At 38.5% G+C, this 13771-nt stretch overlaps 1 non-coding gene across 1 annotated transcript; it reads left to right on the top strand.

Annotated features, from left to right (window-relative positions):
* Window positions 1–8188: 8188 nt before the first annotated feature.
* On the top strand, window positions 8189–8259 carry TRNAV-UAC (transfer RNA valine (anticodon UAC)). The gene has a single exon. It is a non-coding gene; the product is annotated as a tRNA-Val (tRNA).
* Window positions 8260–13771: the final 5512 nt, after the last annotated feature.

Genomic DNA, 13771 nt, shown 5'->3' with positions numbered 1-13771 from the left:
CAGTGACCTTTGGAATTGAAGAAGGAAAATGCCTCCCAGGGAGCTTCATGAAACAAGAAACCAGGAGAGAAAGCTAGCAGATGAGGCCATGTTCAGCATGTGCCCTTGCAGCTGAGAGAGAAACTTTGACTGTGTACACCATATGCCTTTTCACTTGAGAGAGAAACCCTGAACTTCATCAGCCTTCTTGAACCAAGGTATCTTTCTCTGGATGCCTTTGATTGGACATTTCTATAGACTTGTTTTAATTGAGACATTTTCTTGGCCTTAGAACTGTGAACTAGCAACTTATTAAATTCCCCTTTTTAAAAGCCATTCCTTTTCTGGTATATTGCATTCTGGCAGCTAGCAAACTAGAATGAATGTTCTATAAATGTCTGTTAAGACTAGTTGTTTATTGTATTATTCAAATTCTCTGTTTCTTCATCAATCCTCTGTCTAGATGTTTATCTATTGATGACAGTGGGGAATTGAAGTCTCCAACTATTATGGTAGATGTGTCTATTTCCCTTTACAGTGTTTTCAGTGTTTGTCTCATGTATTTTGGAGCACTCTGGCTCATTGCATAATTATTTATGATTGTTATGTCTTCTTGTTGAATGTTCCTTTCATTAATACAGAGTGTCCTTCTTTGTTTGTTTTAATTGTTTTACATATGAAGTCTAATTTGTTGGATATTAGTATAGCTACTCCTGCTCTTTTCTGATTGTTGTTTGCATGAAATATCTTTTCCCAACCTTTCATTTTCTTTCTTTTTTTTTAAACAACCTTTCACTTTCAACCTATGTTTGTCCTTGGGTCTAAAATACATCTCCTATAGACAGCATATAGATGGATCCTGTTTTTTTAATCCATTCTGCCCGTCTATGTCTTTTGATTGGGGAGTTTAATCCATTAACATTTAGTGTTATTATTGTAAGGGCAGTACTTTTTCTAGCATTTTGTCTTTTGGATTTTATATGTCAGGTCTAATTTTTCCTCTTTTTACCTTTACTGATAGTCTTCATTTCTACACTATTCTCCAATCCTGTCTCTCCTGTTTTTTCCTATCTGTCTCAGTGTTCCCTTTAGTATTTCTTGCAGAGCCGGTCTCTTGGTCACAAATTCTCTCAGTGATTTTTTTGTATGAAAATGTTTTTTATTTCCCCCTCTTTTTTTTCTTTTTTGCATGGGCAGGCACTGGGAACTGAACCTGGGTTTCTGGCATGGTAGGTGAGAACTCTGCCTGCTGAGCCACCATGGCCCACCCCCCACACCCCCATTTTTGAAGGACAATTTTGATGGATATAGAATTCTTGGTTGGCAGTTTTTCTCTTTTAGAATCTTAACTATATCATACCACTGTCTTCTTGCTTTCATGGTTTCTGCTGAGAAATCTACACATAGTCTTATTGGGCTCCCATTGTATGTGATAGATTTCTTTTCTCTTGCTGCTTTCAAAGTCTCCTCTTTCTCTTTGACATCTGACATTCTGATTAGTGAGTGTCTTGGGGTATGTCTATTTGAATCTATTCTGTTTGGGATATGCTGCACTTCTTGGATCTGTAATTTTAAGTCTTTCATAAGAGTTGGGAAGTTTTCAGTGATAATTTCCTCCATTAGTCTTTCTCCTCCTTTTCTCTTCTCTTCTCCTCTGGGCCACCCACAACATATATTTTCATGTGCTTCATGTTGTCATTCAATTCCCTGAGTTCTTGCTCATATTTTCCCATTCTTTTCCCTATATTTTCTTTTGCTTGTTAGATTTCAGACATTCCATCCTCCAGTTCACTAATCCTATATTCAGGCTCTTGAAATTTAATTGTAGGTTTTCATTGTTTTTTTCATCTCTTCTACTGTGACTTTCATTCCCATAAGTTCTGTGATTTGATTTTTCAGACTTTTGATTTCTTTTTTTTTGTTTGCCCATTGCCTTCTTTATATCCTCCCTCAATTCATTGATTTGATCTTGATTAGATTTTCCATGTATGATTGACTATCCTGAATTAATTGTTTCAACTCCTGTATCTCATTTGAATTGTTGGTTTGTTCCTTTGACTGGGCCATAGCTTCAATTTTCCTAGTATGATTTACTTTTTGCTGGCATCTAGGCATTTAATTTCCTTAATCAGTTTATTCTGGAGATTGTTTTCACTCTTTTACTTAGGATTTTCTTGCTGGATGGCTTTGTTCTCTATCTGTTCTTTGACATTCAGTTCAGCTTATTCTAGACCTCTAGCAGAGGTTTTGTTTAACGGAGCAGAATTTTTCAGTTCTTGTTTCTTGCCCTCCCTGTATGGTGCCTTTTTTTTTCCCCTTATGAGGGTCTACTTAGGTATTATAGACCCCAGCCAGATTTTCTCAGACCAAACTGGCCTCCTTTCAGGAGGACAGAGTCACCTGCATCAATTCTCCCTGAGGGTGAGACCCAGCAGGTTGATAGACTTTCCTATGAAGCCTCTAGATTCTGTGTTTTTCCTATCCTGCACAGTATGTAGTACTTGTCTGCCTGCGGGTCCCACCAGCATAAAGTGACATGGTGCCTTTAACTTCAGCAGACTCTTCCTGCTGGGGCATGATTGAGACAGAGGAGAGGTTACAGGCTGGCTTTAATCGCTTCAGTTTTCCAGTCCCTGGGGTCTGAATTCCTTGAGGGAGGGATTCCACCTGAGTCGGGTCCCACGCCTCTCCCCTCTCCGCCTCTCCGGGGGAAGGCACAGCCTCCAGGGAATTAATTACCTCCTTTCATTTGAGCAGCCTCTTTGTCTCTCAGACAAGCTTAATTCCACTCTTGCCTGGGGCAGTTAGAGCCCGAGAAGCCTTGCAGTTGTATTTAAAGACCAGTTAAGCAGTAGAAACACAGCAAAAAAAGAAAAAAGAAAAGAAAAAAATCCTTTTCAGAGCAGGACCTCCCTTCCTCGGGTCTGTTAATAAGAGCTTAAGTTGGCACATTGCTCTATGTATCTCCAGGTCCTATGTGCCCCCTCTTTTTTTTTTTTTAGATTCCAGACCTTTTCAAGTATTTTATGCTGTCTGATCCAAAAAACTTCGTTTTTTTTTTTTTCCCCCGTCAGTCCTGCCCCCTCTGCACCGGGGCAAAAACCAGTCACTTTGGATTTTATTCGAGGTTTAGTTGAGCTGGAGGCCTATCTTTAGTAGTCAGAATTTGTTAATTAATTCCACAATTAGAGTTTGGTTGCGCTCAGCCCCTGCTGCTGGTAAAGTCCCTTTCCTTTCCCCTCTGGGAAGCAGCCTGTGGGGGAGGGGCGCCGGCCTCCACGGCCTGGGGGACTCATGGTTCTGGGGGGGGCTAGCAGCTGGTTCGGCTGGTCTAGACTGTTGAACACTGTGTGTCCGGCCACTAATGTGGCCCCAGCAGTTGTTCTGTACTTTTCCTGTCCATTTTCTAGCTGCTCTGGAGGACGAACTAAATCCCACACCTCACTAAGCCACCATCTTGGAACCTCTAAACAACACACTTTTAAAGAATCAGTTGGTCAAAGAAGAAATTGCAAGAGAAATCAGAAAATATCTTGAAATGGATGAAAATGAAAACACAACATATCAAAATGTATGGGATGCAGTGAAGGAAGTGCTGAGCAGGAAATTTATAGCCCTAAATACCTATATTAAAAAGGAACAGAGATGGGTGTGCCACAGTGGCTCCATGGCAGAGTTCTCTCCTGCCATACCGGAGACCTGGGTTCGTTTCCCAGTGCCTGCACATGTATTAAAAAAAAAAAAAAAAAAAAAGGAAGAAAAAGATAAAATCAATGACCTACTGAACAACTGGAGAAAGAACAGCAGAATTGTCCCAAAGCAAGCAGAAGAAAAGAAATAACAAATCATAAAGAAGAAATTAATGAGATTAAGAATAAAAAAAATAGAATCAATAAAACCAAAAGTTGGTTCTTTGAGATCAATAAAATCAACAAACCCTTAGCTAGACTGACAAAAACGAAGAGAAAAGCTGCAAATAAATAAAATCAGATATGGGGGGGGCATTACCATGGACCTTGAAGAAGTAAAAAAGATCATAAGAGGTTACTATGGAAAACCATATGCCAACAACCTAGACAACTGAGATGAAATGGACAACTGCTAGAAATACACGAACAGCTACACTGACTCGAGAAGAAATAGAAGACCTCAGTAAACCTATAGAATCACTTATCAAGCATCTAGCAACAAAGAAAAGCCCAGGACTGGATGGCTTCACAGGTAAATTTTACCAAACAATCCAAGAATAATTAACATCATTCCTGCTCAAACTCTTCCAAAAAATTGAAGAAGCAGGCACACTACCTAACTCATTCCATGAAGCAACATTACTCTAACGTCAAAACTGGATAAAGATACTATGAGAAAAGAAAACTTTAGACCAATCTCTCTAATAAACATAGATGCAAAAATCCTCAACAAAATACTTGCAAATTGAATTTAATAGCATACTAAAAAAAATTATACACCATGACCAAATGGGTTTTATCTGAGATACACAGATACACAGAGGGTGGTTCCACACTAGAAAATCAATTAATGCAATACACCACATTAACCATTCAAAAGGAAAAACCATCTCAATTGATGCAGAAAAGACATTTGATAAAACTTAGCATCTTTTCATTATAAAAACACTTCAAAAAATAGGAAGCGGGGCAGTAAGATGGTGGTTCAGTGGCAGAATTCTCACCTGCCATGCTGGAGACCTGGGTTTAATTCCTGGTACCTGCCCATGCGGAAAAAAAAAGCAGGACTCGAAGGGATCTTCCTCAACATGATAAAAGGCATATATGAAAAACCCACTGCTAATATCACACTATTTGCAGATGACATGATCCTATATTCAGAAAATCCTGAAAAAAATGACAACAAAGCTATCAGAGCTCATAAGCAAGTTCAGCAAAGTTGCAGGATACAGCAGCACCATGCAAACAATCAGTGGTGTTTCTTATACTAGCAGTGAGCTATCTGAGGAAGTAATTTTTAAAAATTCCATTTACAATAGCAACTAAAAATTGAAATATCTAGGAGCAAATTTAACCAAGGATGCAAAGGACTTGTACACAGAAAAACAGCAAAACATTGCTAAAAGAAGTTAAAGAAGACCAGAATAAATGGAAAGACATTTGTGTTCATGGATTGGAGGGCCAAATGTCACTAAGATGTCAATTCTACCCAAATTGATCTACAGATTCAATGCAATCCCAATAAAAATTCCTACAGACTATTTTACTGAAATGGAAACGCTAATTATTAATTTTTTTTTTTTGACATGGGCAGGCTCCAGGAATTGAACCCAGGTCTCTGGCATGGTTGGCAAGAACGCTACCACTGAGCCACCGTTGCCTATCCCAATTATCAATTTTAACTACTATGCTTCTCAAAGAGTACCTATAATCTGATTTAGAATAATTGGAAGGAAACATTTTTGATTCTGTAATTTGGATATTCTCATTTAAGATACATTCTTTGTGAATATTTAGGTTTGTTTGGCATGCATGGAAATAATCCATAATCAGAATGAGTATCTTTTCTATGATGAAAGCGAGCTGATAAAATCCAACGGCTATCAATCAAGTACCCAGCTGATTCCCACCCCACCCCACACCCCAACCCCAGAGCATGGAACAGGGGCCAGTAGTAAGTAAATCAGCTTCTCAAAGGGAGAATAGCCACTATTGGAAAAGTTATGGCTTGACCCCCAAAATCTTAAGGCCCTAGGTTGTGATTCTCTTATGGAAGTTTGTCACAGCACATATACAGAATCCTTATTTACCAAGGGATTTTGCACATCACTGAATCTGCTAGGTCATAAAACCAAAATTGCTTTTACTGTAGCCTATACCAATTGGTGAGCATTCTCTTTCTCTTGGCCTTTCAAAGTCTTATGGGTTACATGTTAAACAGGTCAGGGCAGCTTAGCCACACATGTGTATATGTTGCTTCCAGGATCAAAAGAGACCCATCAGACGTACAGGATTTTTCTCTAGTGCCGGTGGATGTACAGTGCAAAAGCTCATCTTTCACTTTAGAGGGGATAACCTGCCATGCTCCAGACTACTGGTCTGAACCCCTGAAAACTTCATTAAGGTGGAAGTGACCTTAACTTCCATGGGGATTATCTCCTATCCTTTAGAACAAGTTTCTTTTTTTTTTTTCACATAGGCAGGCTCTGGGAATTGAACCTGGGTCTCTGGCATGGCAGGCAAGAATTCTGCCAATCAGCCACTGTGCACTGCCCGTAGAACACGTGTTTTATCAAGTCATTTAGGTAACTGCTACTTCCTGCATATTAGGTCCAAAAAACATATCACATGTAGGGCGATGTTCTTGGAGACGTGGGATGATTAAGGTGTCTGCAGATCACATTTCAGTAGAACTAGAGAGTTGCTTCACCCAGATTTAGGTCAGTGAGAGGGACTGTTGTCCCTGGCAAATGAAAGTAACTTCCTTTTGATGTTTTCTGCTTTGGGTAGAGAGAAAATAGCACATTCTGGGTCAATAGTTGCATGGCTGCAGGTGTCAGAGGCAGGTGTTGATTTGCTTCATAAAAATATTAGATCTGAAATAAATAGTTACAAATGGACTTATTACCTTACAAAGTTTATGATAATCCGTTATCATTATCTATGACACACTCAAGTCCTGCACAAGCCAAACAGGCTAAGTTAAATGTGTATTAAGATAGGAATCACTGCAAATCAAAACCACAATGAGATATCATCTCACACCCACCAGAATGGCCATTATCAACAAAACAGAAAATGACAAGTGCTGGAGAGGATGCGGAGAAAGAGGCACACTTATCCACTGTTGGTGGGAATGTCAAATGGTGCAACCACCGTGGAAGGCAGTTTGGCAGTTCCTCAAAAAGCGGAATATAGAATTGCCATACGACCCAGCAATACCATTGCTGGGTATCTACTCAAAGGACTTAAGGGTAAACACACAAACGGACATCTGCACACCAATGTTTATAGCAGCGTTATTTACAATTGCAAAGAGATGGAAACAGCCAAAATGTCCATCAACAGACGAGTGGCTAAACAAACTGTGGTATATACATACGATGGAATATTATGCAGCTTTAAGACAGAATAAACTTATGAAGCATGTAATAACATGGATGGACCTAGAGAACATTATGCTGAGTGAGTCTAGCCAAAAACTAAAGGACAAATACTGTATGGTCCCACTGATGTGAACCGACATTCGAGAATAAACTTGGAATATGTCATTGGTAACAGAGTCCAGCAGGAGTTAGAAACAGGGTAAGATAATGGGTGATTGGAGCTGAAGGGATACAGACTGTGCAACAGGACTAGATACAAAAACTCAAAAATGGACAGCACAATAATACCTAATTGTAAAGTAATCATGTTAAAACACTGAATGAAGCTGCATCTGAGCTATAGGTTTTTGTTTTTTTGTTTTTGTCTGTCTGTTTGTCTTTTTTTTTTGTACTATTATTATTTTTATTTTTTTCTCTATATTAACATTCTATATCTTTTTCTGTTGTTTTGCTAGTTCTTCTTCTAAATCGATGCAATTGTACTAAGAAATGATGATCATGCATCTATGTGATGATACTAAGAATTACTGATTGCAAAAAAAAAAAAAGATAGGAATCACCACTCTTGTCAGTGAGGGGGAGAGGTGGAGGTATGGTATGTATGAATTTTTTTTCTGTTTTTTTTTTATTTCTTTGGTGTTTGTTTAGCGTTTTATTTCTTTGGTGTTTTTTGGTGTTTCTTGAAGATGATTGTATAATGATATAGCATTCACAATATGACTGTGTGATTGTGAAAACCTTGTGTCTGATGCTCCTTTTATCTACCGTTATCAATAGACGAGTAAAACATACGGAATAAAGATGAATAATAGGGGGAACAAATGTTAAAATAAATTTAAATTGAAATGCTGGTGATCAATGAGGGGGAGGGGTGGGAGTATGGTATGTATGAATTTTTTTGTTTTCTTTTTAATTTCTTTTTCTGAATAGATGCAAATGTTCCAAGAAATTATCATGATGATGAATATGCAACTATGTGATGATATTGTGAATTACTGATTACATATGTAGAATGGAATGATCAAAAGTTAGGAATGTTTGCGTTTGTTTGGTGTTTTTTGGTATTTTAAAAAAAATTTAAAAATTAAAAATTAAAAAATCAATTAAGAAAAAAAAAGTAATGAACTTCCGGATGCACGGGTGGTTCAGTGGTAGAATGCTTGCCTTACATGCGGGAGACCAGGGTTCGATTCCCGGACCATGCACCCAAAAGAAAAGAAAGTAATGAAGTTCTGATACATGCGACAATATAGATGAACCTTGACAACATCACGTTGAGTGAAATAAGTGACATACAAAAGGACAAATACTGTCTGATTTCACTGATATGAAATAATTAGAATAAGCAAAATCATAGAGTCAAAGTCTAGAATACAGATTACTAGGAGCTACACTGGGGATAGAGAATGGGGAATTAATGCTTAAATGGTACAGAATTTCTATTGGTATTGACTATAAAGATTTGGTTATGGATGCTGGTGATGGTAGCACAAAACTGAATTGACAGCACTAAATTATATATGTGAATGGAGTTAAAGAGGGAAATTTTAGGTCATATGTATGTCACTAGACTAAAAATTTAATGAAAAAACACAGAACTGTACCAACACAGTGAATCCTATTGTAAACAATAGGCTATAATTAACAGTGCTATTATAATAATGTTTTCATGAATTATAACAAATGTACCACACTAAAAAAGAAAACTGATTGTGATGCATCTTTCACTGACTTCTATGTACTTATCTTGACTAAATAAACACTGTGGGTATGAATCATTAAAAAAAAAAAAAAGACAAGAATCACCACTCTGGAATTTCTTTGATGGTGGTACAAATATTTGTCATTTCCTTAGGGATGCACTTTTGCTTTTGGTTCACAATTTTTGTGGGGAAGGGCAGTTCCAGGGGCCTTCCTTTGTCCTTCTCAACACAATAGCTTTCACTCCATGGGTCAGTCAATGTGAAGATTCTGCCAGTTGCCAACTATGTCTATTATAAGTGTGCCTGTGGGAACTGGGAAACAACCAAAGGATGGATATGTGAGATAGACTCATGCTCAAACTCCTTTTTATCACTTGACCCCCATAAACTTCTACTCTAACCTAAGGACTACAAAGGCCTTTTGGGTCCCTCGAGATTAGTGCTGGCTTGGGATCAGTCTCCAGGTGTTCCCTAAAAGGCCTGGATATCCCCATTTCCCTAAATGGGTAAATGACTTAAAATCCCTTTGGGAGAAAAACTCTTTTGTTGCTCAGATGCGGCCTCTCTCTCTAAGCCAACCTGGCAGGTGAACTCACTACCCTCCTACCTATGTGGGACCTGATTCCTAGGGGTGTAAATCTCCTTGGCAACACGGGACAGGACTCCTGGGGATGAGCCAGGACCTGGCATCATGGGATTGAGAAAGCCTTCTTGACCAAAAGGGGGAAGAGAGAAATGAGACAAAAAGTTTCAGTGGCTGAGAGATTTCAAACAGAGTTGAGAGGTTATCCTGGAGGTTATTCTTATGTATTATACAGATATCTGTTTTTAAAGTTTATGTTGCATTAAGCAGTGGCTAGAGGGAAGTACTTGAAACTGTTGAACTATTTTCCAGTAGCCTTGATTTTTTTTTTTTTTTACATGATGGCAGGCGAGAACGCAGCCACTGAGCCACCACTGCCCAGTAGCCTTGATTCTTGAAGAAGATTGTTTAACTATATAGCTTTTACAATGTGACCGTGTGATTGTGAAATGATCCTCCGTTTATCCAGGGTATGGATAGATGAGTAAAAAAAAAACAAAAAGGGTAAAAAATAATGGGGGGGATAAGGGATAAAAAAAAAAGGGTGATTGCAATACTAGTGGTTAATAAGAGGGAGGGGAGGGGTAAGGGGTAGGAGTGTATGGATTTTTTTCTTTTTATTTATTCTTCTGGAGTGATGTAAATGTTTTAAAATGATCACGGTGATGAATACACAACTATGTGATATTATGAGACATTGTATACTTTGGATGGACTGCATGGTGTGTGAAAATATCTCAATAAAAACATTTATTTAAAAAACGTTAAGGTTATATTGGGGTTTTTTTGGCAAAAAAAAAATCCTTTGGGAAAAACTAGAAGATTTACAATACACTATGGTGATATTGCTGGCTTTCAGGTCTGAGAATCGAGTCAATGCCTATAACTTCCCATTTTGGCGACTCAAAACAGGTCTCTCTGCCAGGTCTAAAGTTTTGTTGTGTGTTACATAAACTAAGTTGGCCCTTAATAGGTTTCCCACATATTCCTGATTGTTACTCCTGGTCTCTTGCCTTGGTGCTGCCTCTTGACCCCATCCCAGGATCCCATCATTTCTACTCTTATTAGGGATCCCATTCTAGTGGCAGCATTTTTGGCTTCATTCCAAGTCTATGAAGGATATATATACATCACAGCACTTTCCAAGATACTAGTGTTCCCCTCATCTAAGCACTTTTCAATTCCTTGGTGAAAGGACCATCCTCCTCTGGGCAATTTTGGATGGCAAATCACATATATGGTAAATCTACATCAACATTCCAATGTTCATATGTCTTTGGATTCTTTTTCTATTGCTTACTAAGGAGTTTTTGGCATCCCAATTTCACTGAGGGTATCAATGAAATTCATTGACCCACTATCAAGTCCAGGTTTCATCCACCCAGCCAACTAAGAGCCACTATTAGCTGCCAGTGTAGTGAATCCAGAATCTCTAGTATGTTCATATTGATAAATTCTGCCCCAATGAAAATTATGTTCTTTCCTTCTTAATCTAACACTTTATAATCTGGTCCATATACGTTCCTCAAGTTTCTGCTGACAAAAATTAGCAAAATTTTTACAATTCTTCCGTAAACCTTCTCTCAGATCAGACTTTGTGTTTGCCTTCTAGAAGTATACTGGGATCTGACTTGTTACAGATTTGGTGGCAATGAGGGGTAGTGGGTGGGAAATAAGAAATGGCATTCCACTTCAAAGCAACTACTCCAGGTCGCCAAGCAAGACAGGACCAGCCATATCAGAGAGGGGAAGAAGGGCTACTTTTGCCGGTAAGAGAAGCTAAGGATTAATCCAAATCCACTCAAATGTTCTCATTTCTCATTTTGGGGTCCCATTCTTTCCCAAACAATGCTCCAACTTTCACATAAGCTGGTAAGACTGTAAATTCAATTCATATTTAATTCAACAACTCAGAATCTCCATTTGATTTTTACGTAGCCTTGCAGCTATAAGAGAGAAAATTCTTTTGGGATTCTCCCTTACTCTGATGTGCCCTGGGGTGGAAATTTAAAACTCTTGAGCTTTTTGTTTTCTTTCTTTAACTTTTCAAGTGTAGTCACCACCATCTAAGTCATCATTTCTTACACAATGGTCTATCATGACAGCTGCTTGATCTAGTCTTTTCTCCAACAGACACTTCATTTCAGGTCACCATAGGTATAAGGAAATTTTGCCACTGCAAGACATAGCCTACCAGTTTACCATTTTCCAATGCTAAAATTTGTTCAAATTCAACTTAGTCATATAATCTAAGAATCCCATCTTTGAAGGCATGATGACTGTAATGACTTTTGGTATCAAATACTGTTTATGTCACATTCAGTAGTTGCAGAAAACAAAGCCCTTTACCTATTTTAGGTAGAAAAGACTCCAATACAGGTAAATTAGGTGCTTACAAAGAGTTGGAAAGCCTGAACTAGTGATCTCCAGGCTGGGCTTTCAGGAAAGATTCTCAGAATTGCTACCATGGCAGTTGCTACCTGATCTGCCACGATCAGGAAGATAAGGGATCAGGAGGCCATCACAGGTTGACTGTAAGAACACACACCACTTGAATACCACTCGCAGAGAATGAAACCTAAGCTTTCCATATCCTTTTAGGAGCAATACCCAACAGAGCTGAAGATCACCCCTGAATCATATGCTCCTTTCTCAACTTGTTTGTGCACTTAATTAGCAAAACTTAAAATGTATTCAGAACCTTAGTTTCAAGGATCTCTAAGACATGTAGTTTTTTTAGCTTTCTAGTCTCTGGGGTATAAGAAAGTACATTAGAAGGAGGTCAGAATGAATGATGATTATTTTTTAAAACATATCCATAGTTTTTTTCCATTGGCCCATCCAACTAGGATTGGTGACCAAACATGCTCTCCCTGTTTCAGTCCCTTTGAAAGTTGACTGCAAGTATCCTATCTCTCTGTTTTCCAAGATTACCTTTTTTTTTTATCCTGGCCAAAAAAGAACCTAGAATTTCCTTATCTCCAGAGTTGTTTTACTAATTTACACAATCTGGCACCCAAAGACCTATTCAACCTAATCTACTATTCTCCTGTTTGGTGCATTTGCTATATACAGGCCTCTATGCTGTTTTTGTTTTGTTTTCAAAGTCCTAAGTGCCCTTGTACTTTCCTCTTGTGTGGTTTGATTTCCCCCTAGATATTCACATGGTTCTCTTCCTCACTTCATTCAGGTCTCTAATAAAATATACTTCATCAAAGAAGCCTATACCACCTATCTAAAGTAACATCATCTCTATTCTCTTTCTCTGCTTTTTCTTGGGTGCACTTATCCCCATCCAGATTATATATCTGATTGCCTTTCTCCACTACAGTTTAAGTTCCATGGCAACAAAAACTTTGAGTTTACCTGAAACACAGTAGGAACTTCCAGAATGAATGAATGCTGTGTGCTGAGATTTCACTTCCCCCGTTTTCTAAACTGAGAACCAACTTTTCCAATGCATTACTCATTTTCTCCTCCAGGTGGTGCTGTTAGACCTTGTCATCTGCTAATGCCTGAGAGCTACAACAGGAGCATTGCAAAGTATTAGAATAAGCTTTGTTTTTCATAGCCTCTGGTCTAGAGATAAGGGTGTCCTTTCTTAGAAGACACACAGTAACTCCCTTATTTCTTCTTATTCCTGCAGGAGGAGACTCTCAACATGGGGCTTTATCAAAAACATTTTCAGTACATTACCTCAATCTTAACCCCATAATTAAGGTTATCCCAATTTTGGATAAGTGAAAACAGACTCAGAGAGCAAGTTGCCCAAGTCTCACAACAGTAATAAGTGGTGTCTAGATAAGAATACAAGTTTGACTGTATACTCTTGCCCCTCCAGCACAGTTCTTTGATTTATCCAATTTAATTGCTCCCATGAGGAGGCTTCAAGAGAACTGCATGTAGGTCTTAAGTTGATAATTTGCATTTCAGAGATCTCCAGACTGTCTACCTCTTTTTTTCAAAACAGGTTCCTTTCTTCACACAAAGAAACTCTAGGACACTTTCTTCCAGGGACCCAAAGTCCACTAATGGCCTTTCCTGTCTCAGGCACAGGCAGTCCTAAGTCTAGAGGCTGCAGTACCCAAGAGATAAGCATCTTCCAAGTTGGATGTTGTCCAGCTTCATCATTTTAACTGTATAAACAGGCTAGGGAGACAGAGCAGGTACATTTGTGAAAGGACACAGAAAGCCATCTGGCCCTCAGGGAAAGGATATTTTCAATTACTCCTTTGGGCTTAGGGCTAAGGTGATAAAGTTGGCACTGGAAACTCCTTAAATACTGTCTGAGAGTTGGGGAAATTAGGGGAATGAGAGCATAAATGACTCACACAGTCACAAAGTAAGTTATTGCCAGATTTGGAATCCCATCAGGTCTCATGAATCTTTAGTTTAATTTTCCTGCTATGCTATGTATGATCTTTCATTTCT

This window comes from Tamandua tetradactyla, chromosome 2 (genome assembly GCF_023851605.1).
Source record: "Tamandua tetradactyla isolate mTamTet1 chromosome 2, mTamTet1.pri, whole genome shotgun sequence".
In the NCBI taxonomy this organism is placed as follows: domain Eukaryota; kingdom Metazoa; phylum Chordata; class Mammalia; order Pilosa; family Myrmecophagidae; genus Tamandua; species Tamandua tetradactyla.
This window is presented reverse-complemented; position numbering and strand designations above follow the sequence as displayed.